The sequence below is a fragment of the Bombina bombina genome, chromosome 3 (assembly GCF_027579735.1).
Source record: "Bombina bombina isolate aBomBom1 chromosome 3, aBomBom1.pri, whole genome shotgun sequence".
NCBI lineage: Eukaryota > Metazoa > Chordata > Amphibia > Anura > Bombinatoridae > Bombina > Bombina bombina.
The window spans coordinates 610,237,263-610,252,456 of NC_069501.1; positions in this window are offsets into that span (position 1 = coordinate 610,237,263).

Here is a 15,194-nt window from a genome sequence, read left to right on the forward strand (position 1 = left end):
TTGTGCGGTATGGAGCTCATCGCAACCATATCGCATGCACAAGTCGGCTGTTTGAAAACTTGTAATAGCTGCGCTATAGGGGGTTAAATAGCGCAACTTTTGTTGCGTTCGTTAATTACCCTATAGCGCGCATAACTCATAATCTAGCTGTATGTATTTAATGTAAATATTTTACATTCTTTGTATTTTTAAATAGATATTTCTGTAAATATATATACTGTGTATTGATCTATATTTTACAAATATATATAGCTATATATTTAAAAATAAAGAGAACACTTTTTTTCTATGTTAAGAGCATTGGAATGTAAAATCCTCAAAACTACATTCGGATTTAATGCTGTAGGTCTAACGCAGTTTTGTTTTAGTTCGTGAGCGATGTGTTAGTTTTTTGTTTTTTGTTTAAAGCTATATTAAAGTCTATGGCCTCTATTTATCAAGGTCTGTCAGACCTGATCCGACAGTGCGGATCAGGTCCGACAGACCTCGCTGAATACGGCGAGCAATACGCTCGCCGTATTCAGCATTGCACCAGCAGCTCACAAGAGCTGCTGGTGCAAAGCCGCCCCCTGCAGACTCGTGGCCAATGGGCCACCAGCAGGGGGTGTCAATCAACCCGATTGTACACGATCGGGTTGATTTCCGGCGATGTCTGTCCGCCTGCTCAGAGCAGGCGGACAGGTTATGGAGCAGCGGTCTTTGTGACCACTGCTTCATAACTGCTGGTTCCATTCGGAGCTTGATAAATATGCCCCAAAGGGGAGAAGTTAACGTGGTCACGATATCCTGAAGTTAGCAAGCATTTTAACTTGTAATATGTACCCTAACCCGCCCATGTTAAAAGTTTACTTTCAGTGGCGCTAGGACATGAGCAAAAAATGCTTTAGTGTGCCACTTGGAATCTGGTTTAGAATCAGTACCCAATATACTGTGTGGTAAAGATGAACACATGTTCCAAATTTTTGGGTAAACAGAGTTTGAAGGCAAAGATTTTCTTATGCTTTAACTTTTCTTATGTCTGTTGGGTATACTACTGTTTAGCAACCAAATTGTGGGATTTGTCCTATTTAACTACTTTGCACAAACATAAAATTCCTTTTTGTTAAAAAATCAATATAAACTGCTTAAATTGAATCTTTATGCAAGATAAAAATAACATTTATAAAAATATGCACTTTCATATACATTATAGCTTCTTCTTTTTTTAAGTTTAATGACCCTTTGACACAAACCAAGATTACATGCAAACAAATATATTAATTCACATGGAATCCATTACTCATCAGGAAAAAATGACAAATATATCTGCGACAGTGCCTCAAAATAAAGATTACAGTCTGACCTTCTGAAGGACATCCAATACAACTAAAATTAAACTCCATTACGGAAGAAAAATAAAAAAATAAATTAAGGATAGATAAGATACACATAGACCAATCTAAAAATAAATATAAGCCCTAAAGTAAACACAAGTTATGCATTAGAAGTGAATTTAAGTATCCAACTGGCACAAAAATAATGATTTATATCTCTATATTATTGTAATGCAGAAAATGCAGTAGATATTTTAGAGATCAACTATAAAAATACATTTTTAAGCATAATTTCAGGGAAGACATGTCCTTTTCTTCTCTAAACAGCTACAATTAGCCAACATAAGTCTTGATTCCAATCTTTATGGAATTCTCATTCATTTTTGGAAAAAAAATAGTGGGATCAGCCTTCATTTTTTTCCTGAACAATACTAACAAGAAAAACACAGCAAAGTTTGATAACTCTCACAATACTTCATTTCCACAATGATACTGCTAACGACCAACAATGGCTGTTGATCACCAAAAACCAAATCATTAAACAAAAACATCTGTTCTCTGGTTTGTAAAACTTCTCTCACCAACTGACCAGGCCTCTCATCCTCCTCCTGCTTATCGAGCATTCTGTCAGCTATTACCTTGTAGATATGTTTTCTTCATGTTTTTAAATTTAATTGATAGTGATGACTTGTTAGTATGATTTAAAAGTGGCATTTGTTTTCAAGCTCTGAACATGACTAGATCTGTGGCCAATATTTTTATTATTGATCTGATGTGTGTAGGTCTTTGGCTGCTGAATTCTATGTATCCATTTTGTTGTTTATATTTAGTCGATAGCTTGCGACCGGGCATATTCTTTTCGCTTAAGTCAATGCTGCCCGTGCATTATATGGATGATATTTCTGATATCCGATCAGATATTTTTTCAAATACGAGAATCGGAGGATCCAGAATGCACTTGATGTCAAATTTAATACAATACTTTCAACCATAAAATCTGACTCCATGGTAGGTTCCCCAAACATGCGTAATAACTTCTTCTGTACCACACAAACAAAATAATCTCTTGTAAGAGAGTTTATTTTTTAATTGAGCATGTAAAGTATAATCTACATGCTATTTTATATTATTCATTTTAAGGTGTACATTATAACAAAATTTAGCCAAATACCAAGACCATTTATGTCAAGAAGTTGCTGAAAAGGCAATGCACATATCTTCTTACCAATATAACATAAAGGGAGAGTCATTTTTGGGGCTTGTTAGGGTTGTTTATATTAATATATGAGGAGAGCTGTGAATAAGGACTCTGCACTGAAGCATGTTTCCATGTTGTATTCCCTGTTCCATTTTTTGCATTTCTCATATCCAGTTTAGTACTACATTTTTACAGTTTGCTAAAATTATTTTTATCATGTTCTAATAAATAGTGATTTTAATCAATATTTTTTTTATAGATCATCTTTCATTTTTTCTATTTTAATTTATGCAAAGTGTTAATCAAACTTGGATAGTCCAAAGGAAATTAGTGTCCATGATAATTAGTTATTTAAAAAAATGCAAAAAATGAGTTATTTAAAAAATAAGTCAAATTATTTGCATGTGGTTGCATTAAACATCACTTTGTTGACCAAATAGTTTAAATCAGTTGTTTCCTGTTTTTTTTTCTATTTGATGGTGTGTATAATATAAGCCACATTGAAATAGTAATTGGTCAAAAACTTGTATTTTGAGGTTTTCATGTTTAAATCCATTGTGATTCATTAAAAAACTGTAAAAAGATAATCAGTTATAGTTTGTTTTTTAAGTGATTTTGTACCACGTTAACTTTACTGATATTTGCTTTGACACAATTTATTATATGCAACAAATAATCTTGTCATCAGGTGTGTTCAATAAACATTTAAACATTCATAAACACTGCTTGGTTCATAATCAATGGATAAAGCATTTTGAAAAGCAACTTTGGGGATCCTTAAAGGGCCACTGTAAGTAAATATTTTCTATGCCTGTTACTAACTAACTACCCCAAATACGCTTTTTATCAATAGCATTTCATTAACATAGCTCTACCGTATATCAGAAATCTTGTCTGCAAATTTAATTGTTTTCCAAACCCACTCGTGGGTATCCTTTGCTCTGTACCAATCCGTTTACAATACCTAGGTTTCAAAATGGCGCTTTAAACACAAATTTATTGGTTTAAGTATTTTGAACATGCAGTGCTGAAAATAGTGGGCAGGATAACGTGACATCATCGGCGAATAAAATATATAACTTTTAGAACGTTATGAAACTTCGTTTTGGAGAAAATATAGGTCAGTAGGTTTTAATTAATGTTTATTAACTTTAATATGTTAGTTGTTTAGCTTAAAAATTATAACAGAAAGTAATCCTTTAAATGCTAGTAAAGTAGCATCGGTCCTAAGAAAAATGTGGCGTAGTGAAATCATCCCGATCCAGTCTGGATGATTGACACCCCTGCTCGCAGGTGATTGGCTACTCGCTCACAGCAAGGTCTGGCAGACATGTTCACAGTAGCGAATCATGTCCACCCGATCAGAGCGCTTAGGGATTTGCTGACACAGGTTGTTGGATTATTTGAAGGGACAGTCTACACCAGAATTCTTATTGTTTAAAAAGATAGATAATGCCTTTTTTTACCATTCCCCAGTTTTGCATAACCAACACAGTTATATTAATATACTTTTTACCTCTGTGATTACCTTGTATCTAAGCATCTTTTGACAGCCCCCTGATCACAAGACATTTTATTTATTATCTATTGACTTGCATTTTAGCCAATTAGTGCAGTGTCTGCCACAAACCACGGGCGTGATCACAATGTTATCTACATGGCTCACATGAACTAGCACTCCCCTGTTGTGAAAAGCAAATAAAAAAGCATGTGATAAGAGGTGGCCTTCAAGGACTTAGAAATTATCATATGAGCCTACCTAGGTTTAGCTTCATCATGAAAGTTTATTTTTGACTAGACTTTCCCTTTAATTATGTAGCAGTGCATAGTAAAAAAAACCAAAATTTATGTTTACCTGATAAATTTATTTATTTCTTTCAGGATATGGTGAGTCCACGGATTGAGTAATTACTGTTGGGAATATCACTCCTGGCCAGCAGGAGGAGGCAAAGTGCACCACAGTTAAACTGCTAAGTATCACTTACTTACCCACAAACCCCAGTTATTCGACCAAAGGAAAATGGAGAAAAAGGAGTAACACAAGGGGTAGAGGTGCCTGAGGTTGTAGTCAAAAGAACAACTGTTTTAAAATAAAGGGAGGGGGGGCGGAGCTGGAAGCCAAAGCGGTAGGACGTGTTTCACAGGAGCTCCTACTTCACATATATTATTTCTAGGATCTTATCTCAATTTATACAATATTTGACATTTGTAGCCAAGATCCATTTGAATCATATATCATGACTAATGTTTGAGGAGCCTTGGACAAACTAAGAGAATCTGCTGTCCTCGGAACCTAAGCTACTGAACAGATTTATGCAGCTAACGCGACTGGTAGAAACTAAGTGTACATCTACGGAGGGTTCTAAGAAGCCTTTGGGTCCTATCTAGTCAATTAGAGCTGAGGCCATGGCAACTACTTTAATTTCTAACATGGAGAACGAAATTCTCATAACAATCGACTCCCTGCTAACTAACTTCCAGGCAACACTCACCACTACTATCTCCATGGCATTTCGTAGCACCTTCGATATGCCATTGGAAGAAACCTACCGGTCTGACAAGGCGACTCAACAGCATGTGGGTGGTGGTGTTCTGGGGCCCCGGCACTGGTCACCTACTGAATCTACGGACTTGCCTGATACAGGAGTGACTTCTCCGATGCTGATGCAGATTAAGCTACCTAACGCTCAGGCCCATGGCGATGGCTCTCTTGGTCGCATGGACTGGGACTCTTTGACAGCCTTCGTGGATATAGCCTTGGGACATTTAAGGATCGGATGTTTGGCGAGGCCAGTGTGCAGGCCGAGGGAGAGATTACGGCCTGTTAGCCATGATGGCAGAGGTGAGAAGAGGAAGAATATCATAACGGACCCCCTGACACCTAAATTCCACTTTCTTGGGGCTTGTATAGATTGTTTAGACTCTCCCACCTCCTGGATACATCCACAAGGATCTAAAAGGCAGAGATTACCGAACAAGTCCTGCACATGGCTCAATACCGGAGTGGAGGAGGAAAACATTTTCTTGGAAAGAACTGGTATAGGGTAATAGTGCTTTACTGACGGGCAGGAATATAGATTAAAACGTTAATACTTTTCCTGCTGTTGGGACTCATGTGCAGTAACTTAACTAATGTTTTTTTTTTCAGGGACGCACAAGTTATGGACTCTTGCGGAGTATAAATGTTTTCGTTCTAGGATTGCTATGTCCTTTAAGATTTCTAGCGTTGATCCATTTGGGCTTCATTCTAACTAATGTGAAAGCTGCTACCCTTTTATGTGCAGACTGGTTGAACACTATATTATTGGGGCACACTAACAAAGGTTATTATTGCTATTGACAGCAAAGTTATGCTGCAATTTGTTAAGGCACATATACCCACTTAAAACTTTAAGTTGCACTCATATATAGAATCTTGTTGTTATGTTTGTTAGTAATTGATAGACCCTATAAGACGATGTCCTAAATGCTGATTGTTAAAATTTACTACTCTATATACAAATGTTTGAGAGGCAGTCATGTTGGCCCTCATGTCTCCTACAAAGAGATTATTAGAGCAGGTTTACTGTTCAGCCATTATTGCAATGTCTAGCCCAACTGCCACCTAAACAAACCCATCTGTAACTATATATGGGTTTTTGATATTAGTTTCCTAAATAGATGCTTGAGCTGCAGCTGCAGTTTCAATTGTAAATTCTAGGTTGCAAGAATTATATACCAGATTTTAGATCATGCCTGGATACGGCTGATGACATTAGTTTATTTTATTTTATTCATATTCATAATTGCCTAGGCTTTAATGATGTAATTATCTCCCAAATTTGTCCTATATAATCTTCCCCAGCTCATACATGTTTCAGCTTTGTTATTATATACTTCTCAAATCTTATACAACTAGTTTAAGTGGGTATGCCTGCACTGATAATATCTAGACCTACCACATTTTATCTACATGCCTGCCTTCTAACTAGTACTGAGCTAAATAATCTACCTAGGGTCAGACCCTCCTGCTTGGGGGAGTATTAGATGTTAATATAGATGTAGTATAGATTTCAGATGTACAATGTTTTGTGCGACATGATAATGTCTAGAAGATTTAACTACCTAGAGTTGGTCAAGGGTATGGTACAGCTATGTGCACTCCTAGTGCTAGACCAGGTCCAACTCTATTACCTTATACTTTTTTGTTTTTAGTTTGTTTCTATATTAATAGGCTCCGCCCCCCCCCTTTTGGAGCTTATTTATTAAGCTAAGGGACACAGATCCCATCGATGACCCCCTAAAAAAAATACATACGAATCCTTCATTATAGTTATGGTTGATAAACATTCCTATAATATAGGTATATGTTTATAGTCTGGAGGATCCAAAAAGGGCCCTATATAATAATCCCTCCCCCCATACTCTATTCACTTATATTTGTACCACTCTAGCTACAAGGGCTTATATTTGACCCTATATGTTATTGAATTTTATAAGAAGATACTGATGTGAGGACCTAAAAAGAGGTCCTATATACCATAAACTTTAAAATTTGAGGTCGATACACAGGTCTATTAACCACTTAGATTACATTACATTTCTTGGAATTGCTTATGGTTATTAGTTTCTGTGGCAAACCTAGCCACTTCTGGACTATAATGTAAGAAAGGTTGTCTATAGGCTGTATATTGTGCTATGTAGATGTGACAGACCCTTCTGTCAGTACTGAAGGAGTTAACTGTGTTCAGCTTTAGCCTCAGCTATTGTGCACTGTCATTAAAGTTAGTGATAAACAGTCCATTGTTTAATCACCCTCAGAGAGCAGATGCTTAGGTGATAAGAAAAGCCAAATGTGTCTTGTGTTTAAATTGTTATCAGCTTAAGCAAGGCAAATCTATTGTATCATGTCAAGGGCATGTTCCCTCCATCTAATGTACAACATTCTTTCAACCCCCCCATCTTGGGTCTGACCTGCATAAATACTGGGCATATGGCCCTTAATAAAGATCATTCTGTTTTAAACCTGAAAACTGGCTGGGTTGTGAATTGCTTATTCCCTGTTCAGGACATTGTTCCCTGGTGTTAACCCTTGGTATCCTGTTGGTACCGTTACAATTGGTGGCAAGCGACGGAATGAACCTTATCGCCCAGAAGAGCAACTACACAAGCCAGTAACCTCAGGAAGAGGGGGATTACTACAATACTGACTAAGATGGAAGGAGTACCAGGGACCGAAGTGAATGGAGATGGATTATTCTAAGCTAAAGAGACAAACGTTAAAGGAACTGCTAGAAGCCAGGGGAAAGATAGGCAGCAGCAAACCCAAGGCTATATTAATTGCTGAGCTGATGGAGGGAGACAGAGCTCGCAGCGCTACGCCTCCAGCAGCCATGGAGGAGACCCTATACCAGAGGGAAATAAGGACCAGGCTGGAATTTTTACCCCAACCTATACCACGGGATATGCTATCCATGGTAATGGCAGATGTGCAGGAGTACGTGATGGCACACAGTCCGCGGAATGCATCCCCCCGAGCAGAATCCATTTTGGACGCACTCAGCAACCCAGTAAGACCCAAAATCCCATACCATGCATTTAAAATGTTTTGTGAGGAGAAGGATGAGATCGATGGGTATTTACAGGATTTTGAGAGACTGTGCGAGTTACATGATTTGGAGCAGTCCGTATGGGTGCCGGTGCTAGCAGGCAAGCTAGCCGGTAGAGCAGCGGAAGCGTATCGCGCTGTACCCAGGGAGGACAGCAAGGATTACGCTAAAGTGAAGAGAGCGATCTTGGAAAGATATGCCATTACCCCAGAAGCGTACTGGCGCAAGTTTAGAGGCCTGCGCAAGCCAGAAAGAGATTCACATGCAGAGTGGGCCCACAAGCTGGATCAAGCATCTCAAGGGTGGATACAGGCCAGCCAAGCTACCACCATGGAAGAATTGCGACAACTGATGCTGTTGGAGCAATTCTTTAATGGGTGAGAGATCGAAAACCCTGCACCTTAACCGAAGCAGCCAGATTAGCAGACCAGCATTTTGATGCCAGGAGGCACCATGGACTACAGCCTAACAACCCCACAGCGGCACCTTTTCGCCCAGCCCCAGGGAATCCACCACCCCCCTCACGATACAACAGACGGGTGAATATACAATGCCACACCTGCAAGCAGTGGGGACATATGGCACGTGAGTGCACCCAAAATCGGAGCAGACAAGCTTGGAACCAGGTCAGACAGAACCTGGCCCCAAGGGCGGCTGCTCACCATTACCAAACGGAGCCAGCTGCTCATGAGGTGTTGAGCACCCAAGCCGAGGAACCCCTGGGAATTCTGCATGAGGTGATGTCGGTCCAGGCCACCGATAACCGGCAACATCACCGCCAGCTGGTGACCGTAGAGGGGAAGGAGGTCCAGGGACTTCGGGATTCGGGAGCTACTTTAACCCTGATAGCTCCCCATTTGGTGCCGGATACAGCACACACTGGCGGATCCGTGGCAGTACAAGGGGCAGGGGGAGCGGTATACCGATTGCCCACTGCTAGAGTGGAGTACAGACCCCCAGTCACCCCAGCAGCTGCCAGTTACCAGCCCCCGGCGCACCGCTATACCACATGGCCTCCGGCCACGAACTACCCTCAGAGAGCCCGGTTCAATTCGCGGGGCTACTCACAACCTATTCGGTGCTTTGGATGTAAGCAACTAGGGCACAAAAGACCAGAGTGTCCCCTAAACGCAGCGAATCAAGCACAGTCCTGGAGAAGACCCACCGGCGGAATCCCACATAATCCTCAGCCTGCGGCCCGCTACGTAAAGCCGCCAGAATGCTGGGGCAGCCTACATGAAGCAGACCCCGTGCAAGCTGCCCACCGGAATAACGGGCAATGGGTTAAAGTGAATGGGAAGGAGGTCAGTGGTCTACGGGATACTGGTGCTACCATGACCTTGCTTCAAGAGAACTTGGTGCCTGAGAAACAGCACACTGGAGACACTGTGGCTGTGAGGGTAGCAGGGGGCACTGTGTTCCGCCTACCTGTTGCCAGGGTACATTTGGATTGGGGAGTGGGCGCTAGACCTGTGAATGTGGGGGTCAAGAAGGACTTACCTGCTGATGTTCTCCTTGGAAATGACTTGGCCCCCCTTGTTTCTGCCTATGCTCCCATGGGTCCCGCTGATGTTAACCCTGTGACTACCGGGTACATTTTAACCGTGGTGGACTACGCCACTAGGCACCCTGAAGCTTACTTGAGCCAAAAGTTGTTGCCCCGTGAAGTAAGCTACGCCGCCATCGAAAAAGAATGCCTGGCCGTGGTGTGGGCCCTCAAAAAGTTGCAGCCGTACCTGTATGGACAACCTTTTTCCTTACTCACAGATCACAACCCGTTGGTGTGGCTGAACCGTGTGGCCGGGGACAATGCCAGGCTGCTGCGCTGGAGTTTGGCGCTGCAGCCCTTCGACTTTACAATCCATTACCGCCCAGGGAAACAAAATGGTAATGCCGACGGGTTGTCCAGACAAACTGAACTTGAAAAGTGATCTGTGAGTACTTCCCCGGACATCCCCAAGCCGATCCGTTGGGATCAGACTGTGTATGCCGGCTTGGTTCTGGGGGAGCATTGTGGCAAACCTAGCCACTTCTGGACTATAATGTAAGAAAGGTTGTCTATAGGCTGTATATTGTGCTATGTAGATGTGACAGACCCTTCTGTCAGTACTGAAGGAGTTAACTGTGTTCAGCTTTAGCCTCAGCTATTGTGCACTGTCATTAAAGTTAGTGATAAACAGTCCATTGTTTAATCACCCTCAGAGAGCAGATGCTTAGGTGATAAGAAAAGCCAAATGTGTCTTGTGTTTAAATTGTTATCAGCTTAAGCAAGGCAAATCTATTGTATCATGTCAAGGGTGTGTTCCCTCCATCTAATGTACAACATTCTTTCAACCCCCCCATCTGGGGTCTGACCTGCATAAATACTGGGCATATGGCCCTTAATAAAGATCATTCTGTTTTAAACCTGAAAACTGGCTGGGTTGTGAATTGCTTATTCCCTGTTCAGGACATTGTTCCCTGGTGTTAACCCTTGGTATCCTGTTGGTACCGTTACAGTTTCTTATTGTCTGAAATGTTTGTATGCCTCCCATTTTTGATGTAACGCTCTGTGTATAAACAGTAATGTATACTTTTCTAAATCGACCTCCACTGGTTGGAGGCCTATGTATGTGGTTACTACTACTACTACTACTGTATTGCTTTATCTTTCACCTCAATAAAAATATTATTAAAAAAAATAAATAAAATAAAGGGTGGGGCCGTGGACAAGACAGGCAGTCCTAAACAGAAGGCACTACCACTTGAAGAACCTTTTTTCCCAAAAGAAGCCTCAGCCGAGGCAAAAGTATCAAATTTGGAAAATTTGGAAAAAGTATGTAGAGAAGACCAAGTTGCAGCCTTGCAAATTTGTTCCACAGAAGCTTCATTTTTGAAAGCCCAAGAAGAGGAAACAGCTCTTGTGGAATGAGCCGTAATTCTCTCAGGAGGCTGCTGTCCAGCAGTCTCATAACCCAAACGAATTATACTTCAAAACCAAAAAGAAAAAATAAGTAGCAGTAGCTTTCTGACCTTTACGTTTCCCAGAGAAACAGACAAAGAGGGCAGAGGACTGGCGAAAAATCCTTAGTCGCCTGTAAGTAGAATTTAAGAGCACGTACAACATCCAAATTGTGTAACAAAGATTCTTTGGAAGAAGAAGGATTAGGACACAGAGAGGGAACAACAATTTCCTGATTGATATTTCTATAAGAAACAAACTTAGGAAGGAAACATAACTTAGTACAAAGAACCGCCTTATCGGCTTGAAAAATAAGATAAGGGGAATCACACTGCAGAGCTGAGAGTTCCGAGACTCTTTGAGCAGAAGAGATAGCAACAAGAAACAAAATCTTCCAAGATAACAACTTAATGTCTATGGAATGCAACGTCTCAAACAGAGTCAGCTGTAAAACTTTAAGAACACGGTTAAGGCTCCAAGGAGAAGCAACAGACTTAAAGACAGGCCTGATTTTGACCAAAGCCTGACAAAAAGATTGCACATCTGGCCAAATGTTTATGTAGTAAAACTGATAAAGCAGAAATCTGACCCTTCAGGGTACTGACTGACAATACCTTCTCCAGGCCTTCCCGAAAAAAAGATAAAATTCTAGGAATTCTAATTCTACTCCAAGAGTAGCCCTTTGATTCACACCAATAAAGATATTTACACCATATCTTATGGTAAATCTTTCTAGTAAAAGACTAGCAAGCCTGAATCATGGCCTCAATGACCAACTCAGAAAAACAACGCTTAGTCAGAATTAAGCGTTCAATCTTCAAGCAGTCAGCTTCAGAGAAATGAGATTTGGATGAAGGAAGGGACCCTGAATCAGGAGGTCCTTCTTCAGAGGTAGTCTCCAAGGTGGGAGAGATGACATATCCACTAGGTCTGCAAACCAGATCCTGCGAGGCCACGCAGGGGCTATTAGATTTACAGATGCCCTCTACTGTTTGACACGAGCAATAACTCATGGAATGAGAGCAAATGGAGGAAACAGGTATGCCAACCTGAAAACCCAAGGAACTATCAGAGCATCTATCAGAATGGCCTGCGGATCTCTTGACCTTGAACTGTAACTTGGAGCCTGGCGTTCAGACGGGACGCCATCAGATCTAACTCCGGCATCCCCCATTAGATGACTAAGCTGAAAAACACCTCCGTATTGAGTTCCCACTCCTCGGGATGAAAAGTCTGTCTGCTCAGAAATTCTGCTTCCCAGTTGTCTACTCTTGGAATGTGGATGGCAGATAGACAGCAATTGTGGGTCTCTGCCCACTGAAGAATCTGAGCAACCTCCTTCATGGCTAAGGAACTTTGAGTTACTCCCTGGTGATTGATGTAAGCCACAGAGGTTATGTTGTCTGACTGGAACCTGATAAACTGGGATGAGGACAACTGAGGCCAAGCCAATAGAGCATTGTAAATCGCCCTCAACTCCAAGATGTTGATGGGAAGAGCAGACTCTGCCCGAGCCCAAAGGCCCTGATCTTTTAACGAGTTCCAGACTGCTCCCCAGCCCAGCAGGCTGGCGCCTGTGGTCATGATCACCCAGGAAGGTCTCCAAAAGCATGTGCCCTGAGACAGATGTTCCTGAGAAATCCACCATGGGAGAGAATCCCTTGATGACTGATATAACTCTATTCTCTGAGATATATCTGCATGGTCGCCATTCCATTGTCTGAGCGTGCACAACTGGAGAGCTCTCAAATGGAATCAAGCAAAAGGAATGATATCCATGGAAGCCACCATCAGACCGATTGCCTCCATACAATGAGCCACTGAAAGATGAGCAGTAGCCTGAAGAGAGAGGCAAGAGGAAATGATTTTGGTTTTCCTGACCTCTGTCAGAAAAATCTTCATCAATAGAGAATCTATTATGGTTCCTAAGAACACTACTCTTGTAGCAGGGGAAAGGGAGATTTTTTTCCAGATTCACATTCCATCAGTGTGAACAAAAAAAATACAATATCTCTTAGTGAGATTTTGCTTGTTGAAAATATGGCGCCTGAACCAATATGTCGTCCAGGTAGGGTGCCACAGCAATTCCAAGAGAATGGATCACTGCCAAAAGAGCCCCAGAACCTTTGAAAGCCGTGGCTAGACCAAATGGAAGGGCCATGAACTGGAAATGTTTGTCCGGAAAGGCAAATCTCAGGAATCTGTGATGGTCCCTGTGAAAAGGAACATGAAGATATGCATCCTTTAGGTCTATGGTTGTCATGAACTTACTTTCTTGTACTAAAGGAAGAATGGAGCGTATAGTCTCCATCTTGAAGGATGGAACTTTGAGAGACTTGAATAGGATGGAAAGTTCCCTCTTTTTTGGGAACCACAAATAGGTTGGAGTAGAACCCGAAACCCTGTACCTGCACTGGAACTGGAACTATCACTCCCAGGGAGGAAAGATGTTGTATACATTTCAAGAACGCCTCTCTCTTTATCTGGTCTGCAGATAATCTTGAGAGAAGGATTTTTTCTAGATTTGGAATCAGCTGCAGGTATCTTTTATTGTTTCCCCTTGTTCCAAGACTGATTGGGTTTCTAAGAAGACTTGGATTGTTCCTGCTTGGAAGAAGAGAAGGCTTTCCTCTGAAGTTACGAAAGGAATGAAAATTACTCTGACATCCTTTTAGCCTATTCTTCTTATCTTGAGGTAGAAAAGACCTTTTTTCCTCCTGTAATATCAGAGATAAATTCTGCCAAACAGGGTCCAAACAAGGTTTTGCCCTTGTAAGGAATCGCCAGAAGCTTGACTTTAGAGAAAACGACCGCAGACCAGCATTTCAACCACAACACCCTGCGGGCTAGGACAGCGAAACTAGAAGTTTTAGCTCCTAGTCTAACAACCTGTAAAATGGCATCTGCAACAAAGGAATTGGCCAATTTAAGAGCTTTAATCCTATCCTGAATTTCATCCAAGGAAGTCCTACTTCAAGAGAATCAGACAAGGGGTCAAACCAATAAGATGCTGCACTTGTCAAAGTGGCAATACACACTGCAGATTGACATTGGAGACCTTGATGAACATAAATCTTTTTCAAATAAGCCTGCAGCTTCTTGTCCATCGGATCCTTAAAAGAGCAGCTATCCTCAATCGGAATAGTGGTTCTCTTAGCCAGAGTGGAAATGGCCCCTTCAACTTTGAGTACAGTATACCAAGGGTCTTTAATGGAGTCCTCGACAGGAAACATTTTCTTAAAAATGGGAGATGGGGAAAAAGACACCCCTGGTTTCTCCCATTCCTGTGAGATAATCTCCCTAGCATGGTCCAGCACAGGAAAGTAGAAGGTTCATCAAAGAAACTATAAAGTTTACTAGATTTCGTAGGAGTGACAACAGCAGGGGTATCAGAGTCATCTAAGTAGCTAAAACCTTCTTTAACAATACACAAAGGTGTTCAAGCTTAAATCTGAAGGATACCACCTCAGTCTCAGGACAAGGAATTATACCGTCCGAATCTGAGATTTCACCCTCAGAAAGTCCTGATGTATCTTCCTTATCAGACTTATGAGAAAGGGCAACTTGGGAAGCAGAACTGAGGACAGGCACCTTACTTTCTGAATTTCCAGATTTCCTCTTGTGTTTTCCCTGTAATATGGGAAAGGCAGCTAATGCCACAGATACTGCTGAAGATACCTGGGCAGCAATTTCTGCTTTTAAATAAACTCCACTAGGGGATATAGAGGAACCACATGGCACTGCATGTGACACCATTGGCTTGGGACGTAGCAGGAGAAAGCTGAGGTATCATTTTAACAGCATCATCCTGAGAGACATTAGGCTCAAAAATGTTACCTTTATTTTGCAAGGTTTTCTTGACATATGAAGAAAAAAAATGCATAGAAGCTGCAATTTGTGCATCTAAACATAATAAGCATGATTTCATGAGAGCAGGCTCTTGTTCCATATCAGACATGTTGTGAAACAGTAACCAAACTTGTACAGATAAGTTTCAAAGATTTTAATATCAATTAAAATAAGCTAAGGAAAAAAATACACTTTAAATTTTATCCCAAATTAGGATCGATTCCCAGCTAAAATTATGTGAGAAACGTTAAGAAAAAACATGTAATAAACATAAAATAAACTTCTATAATATCCCTCAGGCAACC